At 26.1% G+C, this 14474-nt stretch overlaps 1 pseudogene across 1 annotated transcript; it reads left to right on the top strand.

The window, feature by feature from the left end:
* The first annotated feature begins 9634 nt into the window (after positions 1-9634).
* Positions 9635-12565, top strand: LOC111302992 (uncharacterized; annotated as a pseudogene). Its single transcript, XR_016326567.1, has 5 exons — positions 9635-9688; positions 9816-9915; positions 10325-10435; positions 10528-11823; positions 12131-12565. The product of XR_016326567.1 is annotated as an uncharacterized LOC111302992 (transcript).
* Positions 12566-14474: the final 1909 nt, after the last annotated feature.

Below are 14474 nucleotides of genomic sequence, written 5' to 3'. Positions count from 1 at the left end.
ATTATAATCTTTTCACTGTCATACAATACATGCTGTTGCCTTTGATCATAAAAGCTTAGTTTCTAACTTTCTTATTTTTTGAACATAAGGTGGGTTTTCTCAGTTTAAATTTTTTTTTAAAAGACTTAAGATAGGTTTAGAAAAGATGAAGCTTTCCAATTTAAAAAAAAAAAAAAAGAAGCAAAAGTTTTGAAAGGCTTGAAGCCAATAAAAACTATTTTTCATGTAAAGGTTTTCGGTCCTACTTTTCTTTTGCTAGCTTTTTAGGTGATATGGTAATCTAAGAGGGGGTGAATTAAATTTTTTCAAATTCTTCTCAAATAATGATTTCAAAATGATTGAATGAAAAATTAACATTAATATAAAAATATGATACAAATGACAACAATTTATATATCTTGAAGTAAATATAAACAATAATGAAAATAAAGATATAGGGATAAAGAAATCAAACACAAAGATTTACAAAGGTTTGGTCATTCTTCACAAATCACTTATGTTCTTTCTTCTTGGTTATCCACATCAAGGCTTTAATTCATTAATCTTGAATTGAAAATATAACCCTATCTTTTTCTCTCTAAAACTTAAAATAAAAACCTCTACCCTTTGTAATATTTTACCCAATCTCACTACAAAGCTCTTAATAGGGTACCTAACCTCTTGCTTTCTTTTCTCTTGTATATCAAAGGTAATTTTGCAAACAATAGAACAACCTCTCTAACATTAGGTGTTTGCTAAGTTTAACTACAAGGAAATGATGAAGGAACAATAAATATGATTTGAATATAATAAACACAAAAATGTGGACTTTAAAGCTCTAAAACTCCTGATTTCTTTGAAAAAATGAATATATGACTTGTTTGATCTTGCTCTCTTGATTTATCAACCTTTTTGGTGTGTTGAAATATCCAATTTATAAAGGAATTAAGGAACTAGCCATTAAAGAAGCTTGGGAAATGAAAACAAATGATTTTCTTATTTGAAACTAGCCAATGGAGCTTGTTTGGGATGAAAGGATCGACTGATTTTGATAAGGGATCGATTGATTCTTGAATTTCACTCAATTTTTAATCGTTACAGTTGAGGGGATCGATTGGTTTTGGCACCCAATCGATTGGGTCAACCAGATTTTGGATACTGGATGATTATAGATGAATAGTGCCTCTAGTTGTATTATGTTTTGCTCTTTACTCACTAATTTGATCAGATCTTGAGTTATACAACTCCAAATCAAAAACCGTTTGAAGATTTAGAAACTAGACTTAAAGGATTTTCTATTCTTATAAAACTGATCATCTAATTCATTGTATTCGAATTATAGTAAATTTTCAAAATTACCTTATGTGCAGTTTTTAGACAATTACATAGTGTCTAGTAAAAGTTTAAATTTTTTTTTAAAAAAAATTGGATTTTGATTTTGTTTGATCCATTAGAAAGTAGACTCAAAGAGCTTTCCAACCATATAAAATTCATATATTAAAATTTTGTTAATTAATACAAAAAAATAAAACAAGTTCAATGTTAGAAAACTTTGTTCTTGTAAAATAACTTTCTTAAATTAATCTATTTCTCAAAACCAATATTATCAAAATTGTATTGAGTCTAAAATAAAAAAAAATTCACTTTAAAAACAACAATTGGACTTTTATTTAAGCTCAAATAAATAATGTTTAAAGATATTTTTGATTTGAAAAATAAGAAAAAATAAAAAAAGTTTGTTTAAACGTTAAAAATCATATTATTTATTTAGTACCCAAATAATAAAACTTAAGAATATGTACTAAATAATTCTTTTTTAAAATCTTGATCAAACTTATTTAGCTTAATGTTTTATCATTTCAAATTATGCATCGATTCAAGACTAACACTTTTTACTATCTATAGAGCTTAAAGCTCACTCTTTCAGTTCATATTTTTTTCAATTGTACAATGAAAAGAAGCTTTTTTTTTTGGAAAACGAAAGCCACAATTTTGGGAGCATAAGCCATGATTTTGTGAGCATAGTTTTTTAGAAAAAAAATTGAACTGATAGGCATTCTCATTCCAGTTTTTACTAAAAAAAACAGTTTTCCTCTTTACTTATATGGTTTCACGTGAAAGATGAAAGCTCTTCTTCAAGCATCTAAGAGTTCCTAACAAATAAAATGAAAAAGAAAAGCTTTGGAATCTATAAGCTTGTTTCAATTTTGCTTTTCTTTCTGTTGTCTGTGGGACTTCAAGTTTGCATCCTTGATTCATGTTTACTAGCATTTTTTATATAAAGCCTCTGGGCAGGTTTATTTTTTATTATTTCTTTTTTTTAAGCTGTCATGGGTGTAAGCTATGTTCCTTTCATTTACTACATGTAATTTATATACAAAAGCATGAAACTCCATTATATTTAAATCTCCCACTCATTTGCTTTAGTATAGATATCTGTTAGTTGTTGGGTTTAATTGTAATATGGTTGCTTATTTATTAGAGAAAGTTGGAAATTTTCATGCCTGTTTATTCTTTTAACTGGTGGTTGTCTATGGGGATGAGGAAAGATGCAAATTTTACACGTCAGTATTCATCTGCATAGTGGTTGTTTAAAATGGGGGAAAGAAAGCCTAAAACTAAGCCATCACTTCAAAGGCCCCACCTCCCATATTTTTTATCTTAAGCTGTATATAAAGGAAAAGGAAAGTCTAAAAACCTAAGCGATCACTTCAAGGCCTCACCTCCCATATTTCTTGTCTTGGGCCATATATAGGTTAATGAATAACCAGTACATTTGTCATTCATATTATATGTCCATTTCTTTAGGTTATTTAAATTCAATCTAAGGTTAAATCTCATGCCTTGTAATCTTTATTGTTTGAACTTTTATACTAAATTTAACTTCATGCAATTTAATTTTTCATACTGTAAATTATTTTTTTGATTCAATTTATATTCTATACACACTATTTTCATGCAAAAAATATAATAATAATAATAATAATAATAATAATAATAATAATAATAATAAAAGTCTTCGAGGACAAGATTTTAAGGAAGTCCTACTAGTAATTCCTTAAAATGCTTAGATGAGAATAATTTTTTTTAAAAAAATACTAACAAAATAATAAAGTATTTAGGAAAATATTCAATAAAAAAAGATTTTTCATTCATTTATTTTCCTAAATTTATATTTACAATTAAATGATGATATTAAAAAAAAGAGAAAATAATGAAAAGAAAAAATGACTCTTTTTAGTAATGAAATTAATATAATAATACATGAATATTATGATTAACTTTTTTTTGTCTTTCCAAAAAAAATTATTGTTAATAAATAATGATAATAATAAAAATTAAAAATTAGAATTAGAATTAGACTCAAACTAAAAAATTTAAGTAGAAATAGAAAGAGAGGAACAAAAATTGAAATCTCCAAGGATGGAATTTTAAGGAATTTCAAGCAAAAATTCCTAAAAAATTATCAGGTAAGAAAATTTTTCTAAAAAAATACTACTAAAATATTGGGGTATCTAAAAAAATTTTCAATAAGAAGATTTTTGTTTCTTTATTCCCTTTAAAAAAATTTTAATAATAATAATTAGGTGATTAAGACAAAATTAAAATGAGTAATGAAAATATAACATAAGAAAAATAAATAGTATTTTCTTAAAAAATATATGTATATATATAAATAAAATAATAACATAAAAGATGTAATAAAAAATAAAAATATATATGTGTAATAATAAAAATATTTTTTATATGCATATTGCATTTATCATTTGCATTATATAATCTTGAAAGTAACACGGGTTTTCGATGATGAGACTCCAAAAAATCCAAATAGTGATTATAAAAAATTTCCTAGGTGAAAAAAATTTTCTAAAATTATTACCAAAGTATTCAAATATTTAAAATGATTCTCAATACAAGAAAACTCTCGCTTGCTTTTCATTTCTAAAAAAATGAATTTTCATGAAATACGATAGTATCTCAAGTTAATCCATATGCATCATATTAAAAGAGTAAATGAAATATACGATGATGAGATCTTAAAGAAATTCAAATAGTGATTCTTTAAGAATCTCTAGGTAAGAAAATTAATCTAAAATGCCATCAATATACTAGAGCATTTATAATAATTTTCAATAACGATTTCTCATTTTAGTATAAGAAATGAATTTTTAGAAAGTATTATTTGATTTTAAATTATAGATATGTACAATATGCTTGGTAAATATAAATATCAAAGATAAAAATGAACCATTGATAATAATATTTTTGAGAATTTTGAATAGTGATTTTTAAGAATTCCTTAGGTGAGAAAGTTCCTCTTAATATTGCCAAAATATTGAAATATTTTTAATAATTTTTTTAATATATAAGGTTCTTATTTATTTTTCAAGCCAACAACTAAAAACAAAAATATATATTTTTTTTAGAATAAGGAAAATTAAGTAAATTAACTTTTAAATACCTAAATTAAAACATTTTTTTCTGAATTAAAAAATAACACATAATTAATTGGTACCATTTTTTAATGAGTGTTGTAAGGGTGCTAATTCTTCCTTACGCATAACCAACTCCCTAACCTAAGCTATTTTTACAAACTCAAAATTTATTTTTTTAATAAATTTTAATTAATTTTAAGATTTTATTAAAAAGATAAGTTTTAATAGGTGACCAATTATACCTAACCAAAAAGAATGATGGTGACTCTTTTTTGTTTGAAAATTTTCATCTAATGATCCCTAAAATCGTTATGACCTAACTCCATCTTTTTCATATGACAAAGAAAGTTACTATTATTTGATATTTAATGAAAAATATATAAAGCTATTGGTTTCAAATTTCCTTAGAATTAATATGAAACTTTTTTATTTGGAAAAATATTATATATTCCTTCATTTTTTTTCCTTTATATTAGTTTAAGAATATTTACTGTTATATAAAAAATTTTAAGGTTGCTATAGTAGATAATATTTGTTCAAAAACTTGAAACCTATCAAAATAATTATCACTATTACATTTAATATAAAGTTATTATTATAAATTATAATTTAACTAGAGTTAAAAGTGATTTAGAGGCTTTTACTAACAAAGTTTATTTCATAAATCTTTATTTAATTGTGTATTTAGTATTTTAATCATTTTGAATTTTGACTTTTCATAATTTTTAGTTGAATTTTAGACTTATGATCTGCGACAAATTAGGTTGAGTTAATTTATTTGCTTATACAACTGAGCAAATTTAATTCAATAATTGGTACATATTTCTTTTTATTTAAAAAATTTAACTCAAATCTTCCTAAATTCAAATAAAGAAATATACTCAATCACTTATAATTGCAATTTCATTTTAAAAATACTTTTAAAAATTAATTAACTAATTCAACCATAAACACAATAAAAATAAAACATTAAAGATTAAGGGAAAAGTTTAAATAAAGAACTTTTAAATTGTTACGGAAGATGAATAAAAAATATTATATTTTGATTAGATTACTGTTTCAATTTAGATTTTGGTTATATTCAATCATTTGAGGTTTTAAACAACTATAAAGTTGTTGACTTTTAAAATCAATTGAAATTGAGTCCAATTAGTTTATCTTTATAATTATGTGTATATTTTTAATTAAATTAAAATTTAAAATGAGTAAAATTTTTATTTATACTCAATTTGGGTTTTGAATTATTTTAATTTTAAATTAATTAATTCATGTTATTTTAGTTATACTTTTATGACACCGATTATAAATTTAAAAATAGAACAAAAATACAATACAATAAAAATTTAAGTACAAAAATGATGGAGATACTAATATTAATTCTAGAAAAAAATCTTTATGTACAAGTCTTCTAGAGATTAAAAGATAAATCTTCTTTTGAGGATTTTGAAATTTGTATTACAAAAATGTTAATCTAAATCAATAAGATCATAATTATTCATTTATTGATCATGCTATTATATTGGTTGAAGGAAACAATTCAAACATTTCTTTTAAAAGAGATGTCATAGTTTATACTCATTTAGAAAGATAGTATAAAGTTAAATATTATTTAAGTTGTTATGATTCCTTACAATATTCTTTACTCTTTCCAAATGGAAAAGCTTATTGGTATCAAAATATCAAAAAAGTTATTTTAAATGATGGTAATAATAATAAAGCAATAATTAAAAATATACCATCTTTTTGTTTAGTTGAAGGAAATTTTTATGAAGAATATGAAAGTAATTATTATAAATTTAATATTTTTTTAAAATTGTAGTCTATTTAATTTTTATTTTTATTTAGTAAATTTGTTCTCATTTTTTTATTATATATAATAAAATTATTACCCAAAATTATATACTTAAAGATAAAAACAAAAGGAAAATTTTATTATTTTTATTGCTGACAAAACACTTTAAAATTTTTAATCTTTTATATACAATTGTATTTCGCTAATAGGTATGAAAATATATATACTAATAATTCAATCAAATCGGTAATAAAACTTCTCTTAATATGTATTATTTTATCATGAACTAAAAAAATTTGAAGAATATTTTAGAAATGTTGACTTAATGTATATTGTATATGATTAGTTAATTTAGTTTTAGCATTTGCATTAGTATAAAATTTTATGATTTTAACTTATTATTACATGTTAAACTACTGATAGTAAATTAAAATTATTTACTCATGCTTTTCAAGTCATTTAAACTTGAACTTTTTATTTTTTTTCTTTCTCTACCTTACGAATTACATCATCTAACATACACTATAATTATTATTTTTTGGATATATATAAATTAATGATAATATAGTAGTGGATACTTAATAACTTAGTAATTAATCATTGAAAACTTAAATATAATCAATATAATTTAGTAGTAATCATGGATAACTTAGTAACAAATTAGTAATAACTTAACAGTAAATGAATGATAATTTAATAGTCAATCGTTAATAACTTTTTAGTAAATCTATAATAATACAATAATAAATGTATAATACTTTAATGATAAATTAATTATAATATAATTATAATGCATAACAACATAGTACTAATACTAAATCAAAGATAACAAAAAATAAGTGATAACTTAGTAGTTACTTATTGATAACTTAGTAATACATCAATGATCACTTAATAGTAAATGAATGATAATATAATAGTAAATCAGTTTCAGTTTAATATTAATTGATAGTATTAAATAATAAATAACTTAATAGTAAATCAATTATAAATTAGTAGTAAATAATTGATAATTTAGTAATTATTTATTGAAAAACTTAAAAGTAAATAAGTATAACTTAGTAGTATATAATCAATAACATAATAGTTAATCATTGATAACTTAATAATAAATCATATATACTGTAATATAAAATGATAATAAGTTGGTAGTGAATCATAAATAATTTAGTGGTGGAACAATGATAATTTTGTGATAAATAATTAAAAATTAAGTAATAAATCAATGATAACATAATAATAAATATTAAAAATATAATAATAAATCATTGATAATTTAGAAATAAATCACTAACAACATAATAGTAAATTACTAATAACTTAATTATAAATCAGTGATAATTTAATCGTAAATTAATTAATTATTGATAATTTTTTAGTAAACTATTGGTAAATTAGCACCAATAATGGTTGATAAATCATTCATGACTTAATAGCAAATTATTCATAAATTAGTAATACATTATTGATAACATAATAGTAAATAATTGATAACTTAATTGTAATCATTTATAACTTTTATTATATTTGAAGTTGCCAAAGATTGAACCTTGGGTACTAACAAAAATGAAGTCAAAACTTTCATTTTAAGGATTAGAATAAACCTACCATGAATATATTGAATAAAAATTTGAAAAAATTTATAAACTTGAATAAAATAATAGTGTTATTATATATAAAAAATTATCTCTTATATTATTAGTAAACTTTTAAATTTTATGTTTTATAATTGTAAATATATAATAATATATTAGTAAATTAATGACATGTTAATAAAAAATAAGTAATAATTTAATAGTTAATAATTGATAACTTAGTAATAAATTGATGATAACTTAATAGTAAATTAGTTTCAATTTAATAGTAATTAATTAATAAATTTAGTAATAAATCATAAATAACTTAATAATAAATTAATGATAATTTAATAATTAATTATTGAAAACTTTAAAGTAAATTAATATAACTTAATAGTAGTTAATCATTAATAACTTAATAGTTAATCAATAATAACTTAACAGTAAATAATTGATAATTAATATAAATTAATGATAATTTGATAATGAATAATGGTTAATTTTGCAATAAATTTGTAATGATTTTGTAGTAAATAATTAAGAACTAATTAGTAAATCAATGATAATATAGTAGTAAATATATAACAACATAATAGTAAATTATTGATAATTTAAATGTAAATTAATGATAATTTAATAGTAAATCACTAATAACTTAGTTGTAAATAAGGGATAATTTAATAGCAAATTAGTTAATTATTAATAACTTTATAGTAAATCATCAATAAATTAATAGTAAATCAGTTATAACTTTATAATAAATCATTAATAACTTAGAAGTAAATTATCAATAATTTAATAGCAAATTAGTCATAACTTAGTAGTAAATCATTTATAAATTAATAGTAAATTAATGCTAATTTAATAATAAATCATTTATAATTTAATAGTATATCATTAACAGTTTAGTAGTAAATCATTGATAATATAATATTAAATTAATGATAACTTAATTATTAATCATTAATAATTTTTTTTAAACTTAAAGTTGTCAAGAATTGAATCTTGGTTACTAGAAAAAATTAGAACTGAAATTTTTATTTTGAGAGATTATGATAAACTTACTATAAACCTACTCAATAAAAAAAATTAGTAAACAAATTTCTAAGTTTAAATTAAAAAATAATGTTATTGTATAAAAAAATCTAATATTAGAACTAAACCATCACTTTTTTATAGAAATACATTGTTAAATATATAATGATACAAATTTTAATAATAATTTTATTAGATTTCTAATATATCATAAGTTATTAAAAGAGTACTAAAATTACATTAATAGATTACTAAAATTTTATCAAAAATTATTAAAATTGTATCAATGGTTACTAAAATTATATCATAAGTTATCAAAATTGTATAAAAAATTATCAAAATTTTATCAAAAGTTATCAAAATCAAAATTATATAAAAATTTATCAAATATTACTTATATTATATAAATATCAAAATTAAATTATTAGTATTCATCATTATTACCATAGTATAAAAAATTATTTATTAAAATAAAATTTTAAAGATAAGAATCACATGTGCATCGCGCATGTGCCAAAAACTAGTATTATAATAAATTTCAATTAATATTAAATTATAATATTAAAATATACTAAAAATTTTATTATACATAAATTTTAATATAATATTTATAATGATCGGTTTATCTTTTCATTACTTTTTCTTTTATTGTTATTATTACATTTACATCTAAATATTTATCTTATTATTAGTTTTAATTTTACTACTGTCGTAATTAATTTTATCACTATCTTTATTTTTAATATTATCGAAATTAATTTCGTTGCTTATTCGCAGCAAACAATGATTAGAAAACTATTGCTCTCTCATTTTTCCTAAGAAGACGGGGTGACGAGTGCGGCCGTCGGTCCAAATGCATCTAAGAAAAGGTGTGAATTGGAGCTTGAATCCCAAATTGTAACAAGGAAAGATGGAACAAATTGTAAGGGAAAAAAGTTCATATGCTAATGCAGAACTTGTATCCGAAGTAATAACTAATAAGCAAAAGGGTTTCAGTTCCAGATTTCAAGTTTCAAGTTTCAAGTTGAAGGACTGAGAATTGCATAAACATATGGGGATCCTTACTACAGATACCCTGCTGCTGCAGCAGACAGAGGTGCTTACTCTTGGCTTTATTTACCCATAATTTTTACTTCTTTTTTGCTTTCCAGAATTTCACTTGTTTGCTTCTAAAAATTTTGCCTTTGGGTCATTGTCTGCAAATTGTCTGCCAATTTGCTACCTATTGAATTTAACTAATGATGGTTTTTCAAAAATTATAGTTTGTGGATGGGGGGGGGGGGGGGGGGGGGGTTTGCTTGATTGTAAGGTGCCCTGCACCGAGGTAGTTATCATGGCATACCTTAACAATGAAAATAATGGTAGATGAAAAATAAGCTTTCCCCAGTTTAGAATCTTTTAATCATGAATATTCTGGTAATTTTTCATGCTTTCCATGTCCTGGCTTCAAATTGATCTTAACAAGTTAAAATCGTTTAATTTTTTTTTTCCTTTCATTGCAATAGGTAGTCTTTCAAGGCCCAGCTTTCCTGGCTTCTTGTCATTTGAAGCACCCTCATTGGCATCTCATCATGCTGATATGCATGTTGCTTCCTCAGATGTTCAAAAGAGTAGATGTAAAGCATTTCTAGTATTATATTATTTTCTTAAATAACTTTGGGGTGTATAACTGGGAATGTACCTTCCTTTAATTGGCCTTTTCATTCAGGTAAATCAATTGCAGCCTGGGATAGATGATGTGGATGATATTTCAATTCCCGAGTTTATCCGAACTCAAACTTTGTGGTTTATCAGCCAGAGCTACCGTCAGGGCTTACCCATCTTCTTTAGGAGATCCAAGTTTAGTTGCCCAAAGATGGGATGCTCCAGTAGGTGTTAGTTCAAGTGCAGGAGTTCACCCAAACCTAGTTTTGGTGGTGTATCAGCTGGAGCTTCCATTAGGGGTTACTCATCTACTGTAGAAGTTCCAAATTTAGTTGGTCATAGACGGGATGCTCCTGGCATTAGCCCAAGGGCTGGAGTTCATCCTGAACCCAGCCTTGGTGCTGTATCTGCTGGTGCTACCATTAGGGGTTATTCATCTCCACTAGAAGTTCCACTTTAGTTGGCCAAAGATGGGATTCTCCTGTAGGCATTAGTCGCAGTGCTGGATTTAATCCTGAACCCACCCTTGGTGCTGTATCAGCTGGAACTAGCATAAAGGGTAACCCATCTCCTCCAGAAGATCCAAACTTAGTTGGCCAAAGACGGGATGGTTCACTAGGCATGAGGCCTGGTATTCCTGATGCTGTTGATGAAAAGCCTGCCTTCATGAGAAATGCTGAAGGTCCCCCAGTTGCGGCTGGATAATCAAATTTCTGTTTGTTGATGGTATTCCAACAGACTGTACAAGAAGAGAAGTAGGTGGTATCCTTTTTTTCCATGCATTCTTTTTGTATGGATATATTTCTCAACATCCCAAGAAGGTTTTAGCAATGTCGCAGAGAAAAGACATGTGCTTCACAATATTATGCAAAATTAAACTTTATTATGCCTGAATATCCAAAATTCTGATTGCTTTCTGGTGATTTTAGTCTTTCACTTATTTTGTCTATTTACTGGATGCTAAGAGATCAAAGTTATTCACAAGGAACCTGGTCATGTAAGTTTACTACTTGATCTTTTCTTTCTATTTAGCTTCAAGTTATTGCTAGAGCTTCTTGATATGCTTTAGTCTATTAGAATAACACCAAGTTGGCTTAGACAAGTTACCATTCATTTGTTTTGTGTTTACGTTTCAATGCAGTGCTCTTGAGCAATGTCAGGGACAAATGGCTTAATATACCTAGATGTTAAACATACTTCCATCCATTTTTCGATTAATTTAGTTTTATTTATGTTCTCTGTATTCTATAGTTGCCTCACCTATTAAGTCAATTGCAGAGTGGAGATATAGCCATGGTTTTGTGCTTCATAGAGTTTGATGACTCAAAATGTGCGATGACTGCCATGCAAGCTCTTCAAGGTAATCTAGGCACAAAATAATTGAATATAGAACGTACAGATAGAAGAATAATGATGCAGCAGAAGAAAACGAGAGTTTTGAGAAACAACTAGAGGAAATACAAGGCATTTATAATTTGTTTAAAGCCTATTTACTTGACTTTATCGTTGTTGGCATCATTGTTTTCAATATCAGGTGTGGCATATATTGTGAGTTGACAACGAGCATGAATCAATTTCTCACGATCTTTGATTATGCGTTATGAACTAGTATTACAGCATTAGCAGTCAATTATTTATAGGCAGTGGGATGTTGGCTTTTTCTGCAGGTTACAGATTTGATGACAAGAAACCTGACTCCCCAGCCTTGAGAATCCAATTGCACATTTTCCTTGCCGTTCCGAGCTGATCGTGATGATCATTGACATCGACCAAAATGCACAGTGACCTCGTCCCGAGGCCTTGGATGCATTTGGAAATGTGCATATGTCAACCATGTTAACGACTGTTACAAATGCCTGTGCAGACCAATCAGTTCATATTCTCATTTTTTTGACTCTGGGCAATTGTGTACAATTCATTTGCGTAACTTGATAAAATTTCATATATTCGCAGGGTTGACAGCCGAAGTATCTCTTTTTTTTTTTGGCATCATTCCCCTTGAGAATGGTAGACTAAATGTGAAAAGAATTTTTCGTACTGTTTTGTTTGTTGAAGAATCATCTGTGACAGACAGATCATTAAAACTTAGGTGTTCAAAGTCATCCCAAAAGATTACAGATTTGACCGGTAACTATATTATGGCGTGAAAGTCGCCAAGGACTTCAGCATTTCTATGGTTTTGAGACTTGGGGATGAAGTCTCCAGAATTATGAATTTTTCCATGAATATATCATATTCAGAATTGGAATTTGTCAACAACAAAACTATTCATTTAGTTTGTTTGATAAACCAAGAAATGAGGTGATAAACTTGCCTTTCCTGTCCAATTTAGTTGCATTTGGGTGCCAAGTGTTAATCAAGTTCTTTCAGAAACTTCTTTATATTTACCATTAATTAAACCATTTACAATTTCATCTTTCTGCATTAATTATTAAGAAGTCATTTTTCAACATCTTTATACCGTGTTCGGCATGAAGATTGACATATCATCCCAGAATTTCGTTCATCTAGAAAATCACTTGCCATTAATTTTCTATTCTTTTAGCCAAGATATGACCTTGAAGGTGACGATGGAGCATTAAAATCGCCACAAAATCAAGTTCAGGAAGAAACTAAACCGCCAGGAAACCTAAGCAGTGGAATAAGCTCTTGTTAATCATTATATAATAAGCAGATACAACGGAAAGCTACCAATAATATTGGAAGCTTCGTCCTTTTGCTAATAAAAGAAAAAGAGGAAAAATCTTAATCAGTTTAAGGCGCTATGAATCTTGTTGGGAACATTCAGTGTTAGAACTTGAATCATATTCTGATTTTGAGCTGATCTTGAGAGGAGGATACATGCAAATATAAGTAAAAGGGACCGCCCCAAGGTAAAACTAATAGAAATGGACCCAAAGGTCCCTCACATTGATTTAATTCAACAGACTCAATGTCAGAAGGATTCATAAACACCACCCTTTTGCCACCAATTTCAAAGTCGTCCAACAGAAACAGAGAGGCAGACAGCATTTCACACAGAAGAAAATGCAGAAACAAAAAGCTGCCAAATCATCTAAAGAAAATGCTGGTCCAGATTTCTGTATATGACCAGTAACTTTCTCTGAATGATCCATGTGCCCATAGTCAGAGATGAACAGCTGAGCCTTGAAACATTTTACACATAAAAGCTGCTTAAAGCTATAAACCACAGCACAAATATCACCTACAGAATTCACAACAAAATTCAAAACAGGAAAAGAATTTCCATATAACCTTGTATAAAACTGAATATTAAAAGTATATTTTTGATGTTTGATTTCTTTCATATTCTTTATTTCATAATTGAAGAAGTATGGAACCTAGGAATACAAATATCTTCATGTAAATGTAAATCTAACACTATAACTCAAACTGCAACTCCATTCCATTTCTGTGAGGGGACAATTTATAATTTTACACATCCCCTTCAAACAAATTTTCAATTAATCCGTACAATAATGTTATGCTACATTGCAAAAAAATGAATTTCTAATCTTTAAAAGGAACAAATAGTAAGTTTCCAACTTCGTTTTGTAAATTACAGAAAAGCAGTGCCAGCAAGACCATGATGTAAAAGGTTATGAGCAATAGCATCTCTAGCTTTCATCGAACTTACCGATCTCAAAGCAACTTCAGGGACCATCTCATCATCAACCAGCTCAATTTTCAAGTCTGGATCAAGTCCTTCATTCCTCATTTCACAAATATTATGCAAAACACAACATGCTCCTAATACAACGGGCAAATCCTGTAACTTCCCTTCTGTTCTTTTCTGCAAACAACACCATCTCCCTTTCAATCTCCCAAACGCTTCCTTAGCAACCCTTTGAATCTCCCCAATCTTTTCATTGAAGGCATGTTGTGTCCAAGTCAAATGCTGTTGTGTGTAAGGAACCAAAACCCAATCCATTAACGGATACCCCGAACTCCCAACAATCCAAAGTCCTTTCAATAATCCCCCATTTGCCCTTTGACACAAAGCTGATTTTT

Source organism: Durio zibethinus, chromosome 13 (genome assembly GCF_047325235.1).
Source record: "Durio zibethinus cultivar Kanyao isolate XHJ-2024 chromosome 13, ASM4732523v1, whole genome shotgun sequence".
In the NCBI taxonomy this organism is placed as follows: Eukaryota; Viridiplantae; Streptophyta; class Magnoliopsida; order Malvales; family Malvaceae; genus Durio; species Durio zibethinus.
This window is presented reverse-complemented; position numbering and strand designations above follow the sequence as displayed.